The sequence below is a fragment of the Eriocheir sinensis genome, chromosome 3 (assembly GCF_024679095.1).
Source record: "Eriocheir sinensis breed Jianghai 21 chromosome 3, ASM2467909v1, whole genome shotgun sequence".
NCBI lineage: Eukaryota > Metazoa > Arthropoda > Malacostraca > Decapoda > Varunidae > Eriocheir > Eriocheir sinensis.
In genome coordinates this window covers 20,825,934-20,832,164 of record NC_066511.1, presented here as the reverse complement: position 1 = coordinate 20,832,164, position 6,231 = coordinate 20,825,934, and positions in this window count along the sequence as shown.

Genomic DNA, 6,231 nt, shown 5'->3' with positions numbered 1-6,231 from the left:
CATAGAGTTGAAACACATGTAAAGTATATGAAGTGTGGAGGAGGACGTGAGAGGTGACAGGCTGTAGTACTCTCGGGGGAGGCGTGGTACTCTTCTTCGTACCCACGCGGCCTTGGTGTTTTGTATCGAGTACGTGCTATGTAGTGGAGGCGGATTTCGTTTTGGTGGGCATGCTTTTATAATTTTTGCTGGTCATGCTTCTCCAGCCCAACCTATGTAATAGCATTTGTTCTCTATCCAATATCGGTCATTGTATCTTTATTATATATGCAAATGTATCTATCTATCTGTCTATCCGCCCATCTCTCTCATTAAACTAATTTTCTTCCTTCACATTAGTATTTTTTGTCGTCCATTCGCAGATACGCTCCACTTATTTCTCTCCTCTCTCTCGAGATAAGAAAATCCGTACCCTCCTAAGTTAGTGTGTGTGTGTGTGTGTGTGTGTGTGTGTGTGTGTGTGTGTGTGTGTGTGTGTGTGTGTGTGTGTGTGTGTGTGTGTGTGCGCGCGTGCGCGCGCTTCAATATCTCTCTCTCTCTCTCTCTCTCTCTCTCTCTCTCTCTCTCTCTCTCTCTCTCTCTCTCTCTCTCTCTCTCTCTCTCAACACCTGTTAGCCAAGTGGACCCCCCCCCCCCTTCCCCCTAGGTCCAAATTACACTGCTCTCGCCTGCCTTAATTAGATTGGGTAATAACTGTTCTTAGGCTCCTGTAAACAACCTCCTTCATATTTACGTGACGAAGCCCTTGAGGTGAGTGCGACGCCTGGGCTGAGAGAGAGAGAGAGAGAGAGAGAGAGAGAGAGAGAGAGAGAGAGAGAGAGAGAGAGAGAGAGAGAGTAGGGCAAGGTAGGTCGAATATTGTCACAGTCTCATTAGTAAAGTGTGAGATCATGTTTGCTTGTCTGACTTTCTTCTTCTTTTTCTTCTTCTTCTTCTTCTTCTCATTATTATTATTATTATTATTATTATTATTATTATTATTATTATTATTATTATTATTATTATTATTATTATATATAGTTACGATAGTGCGATTCTTGAGGCCATTAGTATACATCATAGGGCAATAACTCTCCTCTCCATTGTGTTGTGATGCATCGCCCATTGTGTTTGTCTACTCTTCCATAGAGAATAAGTGAAAGAAAGTGCATCCGCCGATCCCACCAGAGTTACTTACCTCCTGCACAACATTGCTCAGAGCTATTCGCAATCTACTAGCTCGAAATCGTCGTGTATGAAGCGATATCGTGGGAAGTTTAAGATTGTGTCTTGTTCGATCTACAATGTTTTGAGACCCGATAAAGAGCGCTTCCTATGTTTAAAGTCAGTATTTGTCTGTTAGTATGTCTGTATCTGTCTCTGTGTGTGTGTCTGTGCTTATCTGTCTGTCTGTCTGTGTATGTCTGTCTGTTTCATTCTTTCTTATTTTCTTTCTGTCTCCCTCTTTTTCTTTCTTTCTGGTTTTCTTTCTCTTTCTTTCTTTCGTTCTTTCTTTCCGTCTTTCTTTTTTTCACTCTCTCTTACTTTCTCTTCCCTCCTTTCTTTCCTTCTCTCTCTCTCTCTCTCTCTCTCTCTCTCTCTCTCTCTCTCTCTCTCTCTCTCTCTCTCTCTCTCTCCGCTATCCGATAAATATTAGGGCCATTGTCTAGGTCTTACCCCAGCCTTTTTTCCCCGCCGGAGTGTGTGTGGTGTATCGCGTCTCTCATCGGGCGGCGCCGCGCTCCGTACCCGTAAAGCCGCCGGCCTAATTTATCTGTTAAAAACATCCATTGTTATACTTGCTGAGTGCCCCGTGTGCTGACTCATGCTCTGGCTGTACTCCCTTCCCCTTCTCCTACTCCTCCTCTCCCTACCTCCGTCCCTGCCCCCTCACTCCCTCCCACCATCTTCTTATGCCCTTTTCTTCCTATCATTCCTTCTTTCATTATTTACTTTTTCCTTCTTTCTTTCTGCCTTCCTTCTTTCTTTCGTTCCTTTCTCCTTTTTTCTTTATTTTTTCTCAAAAAAAAAGAAAAAAAAAAGCCTGGAGAAGTGAATATTCTACTTATTCAACGAAGCCTCAGATGTAGTGTCACAATATAATAATACGCACATTTAGAGTAATTTGAGCACAGACAAAAAAATGTTGTTTCGTAAATGTCAAGACCGTCATTACAAGGTTCGCCATTAACCCAAACTTGATCTCGTTTCCTAAGCACGCACAAGGGCCTGAGTCTGTGGGGAAGGGGGTGGGGGTGGGGGGATATTAATAAAGTTTATTTTTTGTCTTTGTATGCTGTCTTAAGCTACATTTGTTTGGTGTAAAAATAATAATAAGGCAGTAGGCACTTTAGTTCGTTTCAGCAACTCAGACCAACAGTGCTCAGAGTATAGTAAAAGCTTCGATCACGTCGCTCTTTGGACTGTATCAAAATGCGACCTCTTGAGATATTTTCGCCCATATGGGATGAGAAAAGAACGCAATCCAAACTCTTTCTCCATCATCGCGTTGGAACGAATTGATTAATACGCAAAGGATAATGACGATACTGCCTTCCCGTGTAAAGATCAGAAGGTTAGAAGTAAAAGAATGAAGATGTTTTTGACAGCCGATGAAATAGTCTATATTATGAATTCTATCAGGTCTTGAGTGCGATCCATCTTCTGATCTATAAATATTGCGCACAGGTTCCCTATCCTTACTGGACGAGGTAAATGTTGGGAATTTTTGTTTAAAAAAAAGAGGCTTTATTGTGTCATGGGAAACTCAGTCTGAGGAATTTGCTGTGATAAATAAGATATCTCCACAAAAGTGCAGCCTCTCGTACATAATGCCCTAATAATTTTGGAATATTTTACCGGATTCACAATGTTGAGACCGAAAAGAACGAGGTATCAGACGCAGGTGTCGACAAGTTAAACCAGACTCCCCGATTTTGTGACAGCCGCCGAGCAGTGAATCACGAGGAGGAGCCCGGCCCGCTCTAACTCAGGGGGGAGTATGCGCTGAGCAGTAAAGCCGACAGCCATTTGCGCCACAGGTCAGGCTTAGCGACACTCCGTCTTCAGGGCTGTGCGGGCTGGATTTTTACGAGAATACGAGGAATTGTCTGAACTGCCATCACCACCGTTACGAACTTTCCAAGTATGAGCGAAACTACCACGATTGCCGTCACCGCTGTTGAGAACTTTGCTAATGTGCATGAAATTACCACGATTTCCATCACCACCACTACGAACCTTGGTATTACGAACGACCACCATCACCACTAGTAAGAAATTAAGAATTTAGTAAGGTGAACGAAACCAACGCAATTACCAAGGCCACCAACATCACCAATTCTGCCGGGGTCAGCTTCACCGTAATGCAATTTCCAAAACTGCCATAACGTTACACCATATCGCCTACCACCACCACAGCCACCGCTTTATGCACCAACGACACCATCTTTTTCTAATCACCATCACCACCGTCTTCACCATCCCTACCACTACTAATTTTTTTTTTATTCATACCAAGTCCAACACCACCACCATGCACTACTACAGCCAATATCGTCTGCGCCAAGAATTCCATAGCCACCATTATCATCACCACCACCTCCACCACTACTACCACTATCTCTACTAATACCAACTCAACGTCACCACTAATCTGCACAGAGTCTGCCATCATTGTCACCTCACTTTCACCACCTTTTTACCACCACCACCTCCACCAGCACTACAATCACCACGACACCTTTACCGCTAACACAATCACCACTATCACCTTCACCACCACCAGCATGCAGTCACCATTTTCAACATCCCCAGTCTCATCCCCACTGATTGCTGCTGCTTTCACGCCTCATCCCAACCCCAATCGTTCACACCCCATCATCGCCCATATACCTGTTCAACATCCCATTAACATCACTACCTCGAAATCCCATACTTATTCCCATCCCCGTGTTTTCTAGCAGCTTACCTTACCTTTCTCTCACACGCCATCCCACACCCACTACCTCCTCCTCCTCCTCCTCCTCCTCTTTCTTACCTGTCCAGAGATGAAGACGCCCCACACGCAGCTTCTAAAAGTTGACAGAAACACCACCGATGCCCTTAGACGTCACTGCGACTTTGGTTCCGCACGGCTGACTGTCCCCCTGACTTACGAGAGAGAGAGAGAGAGAGAGAGAGAGAGAGAGAGAGAGAGAGAGAGAGAGAGAGAGAGAGAGAGAGAGAGAGAGAGAGAGAGAGAGAGAGAGAGAGAGAGAGAGAGCTGTCTTTCTCTTTACTGTTTGCGTGCTTGCTTTCTATTCCCTTCACCCGGCAGACCTATAAAAACTGAAATCTCCAATTCATGGGTTGGGAAAAAGAAAGTAAGGAGCGTGGAAAACTTAAAGCCATGTGACAGAAGTAGTGGGTACGTGCCAGGGAGATAAATTTGATTCTAAAATTAATTCTATTTAGTTGTGGCGTGGCGTGCGGTGTGTGTGTGTGTGTGTGTGTGTGTGTGTGTGTGTGTCTTTTTGTTTCTTTTTCTTTCCTACTTCTTTCACATGCCTTTCTTTTCTTCGTATTTTTATTTTTTTCCGTGATCTCTTTTCTCTCTTCGTGGCTCGCAGTTTTTCTCAACCTGCTCCTCCGTGGGATGTTATTATTAATTCAGATTGCATTTTCCATTTTCTTTTTCTTGTTTTATTTCTTTTTCTTGCTTTCTTTTTCTTATCTTTCTCTCATTTCACTCCCTCGCCCTCCCCCCTGCCTCTTTTTTTTTTTTTTTTTAGTTCTGTTCCTCAACTTTCATTTCTCTCTTTTCTTGTGTGTGTTTTCGAGTTCTTTTGACTAACACAGATATTTCGGGTTTTATTTTTTTCCTATTCACTGTTATACGTTATCTTAATCTCTGTCTGTCATTCCTTTTATCAATTTCTCTATCCGTTTCTTTCACTGAGTCCGCTTTTCTATCTGCATGTGTGTGTTTCTGTATGTCTGCTTATTTCTCTCTCTCTCTCTCTCTCTCTCTCTCTCTCTCTCTCTCTCTCTCTCTCTCTCTCTCTCTCTCTCTCTCTCTCTCTCTCTCTCTCTCTCTCTCTCTCTCTCTCTCTCTTTTTCGCTCACTCTCTCCCCCGTCTCTATAACGAAGCGAGACAGCGGTGGCCTTGCGTGCACCGCGTACCATAACTACCGTGCGCCTCTGTCTGTGTAGCGCGTACTTTTTCCTCTTGCAGGGGGAGTGATCAAGTCGTCAGCGGCAGTCAATGAACATTTGTTTATTAACCATTCTTTTTACTCTTTACAGCCTGACTAATCTCCTCGAGTGGGTCCCCGAGAAGAGTACATGCACGTTTGTACCTGAGCCACCACCACTGATCATCCCACCGCCACCATCACGGACTCTCCCCGCAGGCCCCGTAGGTAAGCTCTTCCCACCCTCCTCCGGCTTGCTCTCTGCTTATGCATTCAGCCATGGGGAGATCGCACACACGCCCTCCCATATATGTGGTGACGTATGTTCCCTCTTATTTGCGCACTTGTTACTATTCTTTTACTCGTGTCATCGGCTAATGCTCCCACTGTGAACAGGTTGGTGATCATGTATTTTGCTAATTATTTCCGTGCGCTGCGCCGTAGATACCTGTCGTGCGCAGGTAGAAAGGGTGCTGGGTCGGTCTTTATTGTGGTGACGCCGTTAATGGCTTTCTTGCTGCGCTGAGTGTTCATGTATCACGGCACGGCCCTGCATGGAATATATATTTATCTTCATATTACGATCGCGTTCTTTTGTTTTGTATGAGAGACATTCAGCATGGTGTTACTCAGCGCTGAAGAAAAATATCCATCAGTTTCGTATCTTTAAAATTCAAGTGGTCTCATATATTGGGTTAAAAGTTGATTGAAGATAGCTAAATGGGTAAAGCAAAGTGACATACCAAAATCAGGTAGTGTACATACAGTCGACATGAGACTGACTTCTAGAATGTCTCGCCATCGATAGATATCAAAAGAAGGTGTCCGTAGCTTTACCCGAAGTTTTCACGAGGTCCGCCTCTTCAAAGCTATAAAAACAAATACAGGACTAGTGAGTACCAGGTGTGTCTCGGTGCCCTTGTTGCTGACTTGCCGACCCGATCCCCAGAAACGCGACAGCCTAATGCGTTTTACGGGTGCCGTCGTGAGTTCTTAATTGTGTTGCCAAACTATCGTGTGCAATATGGTGCACGTAGGGTTTCCGGATCACCACATTCCTTTGAAGCGGTGTAAGTG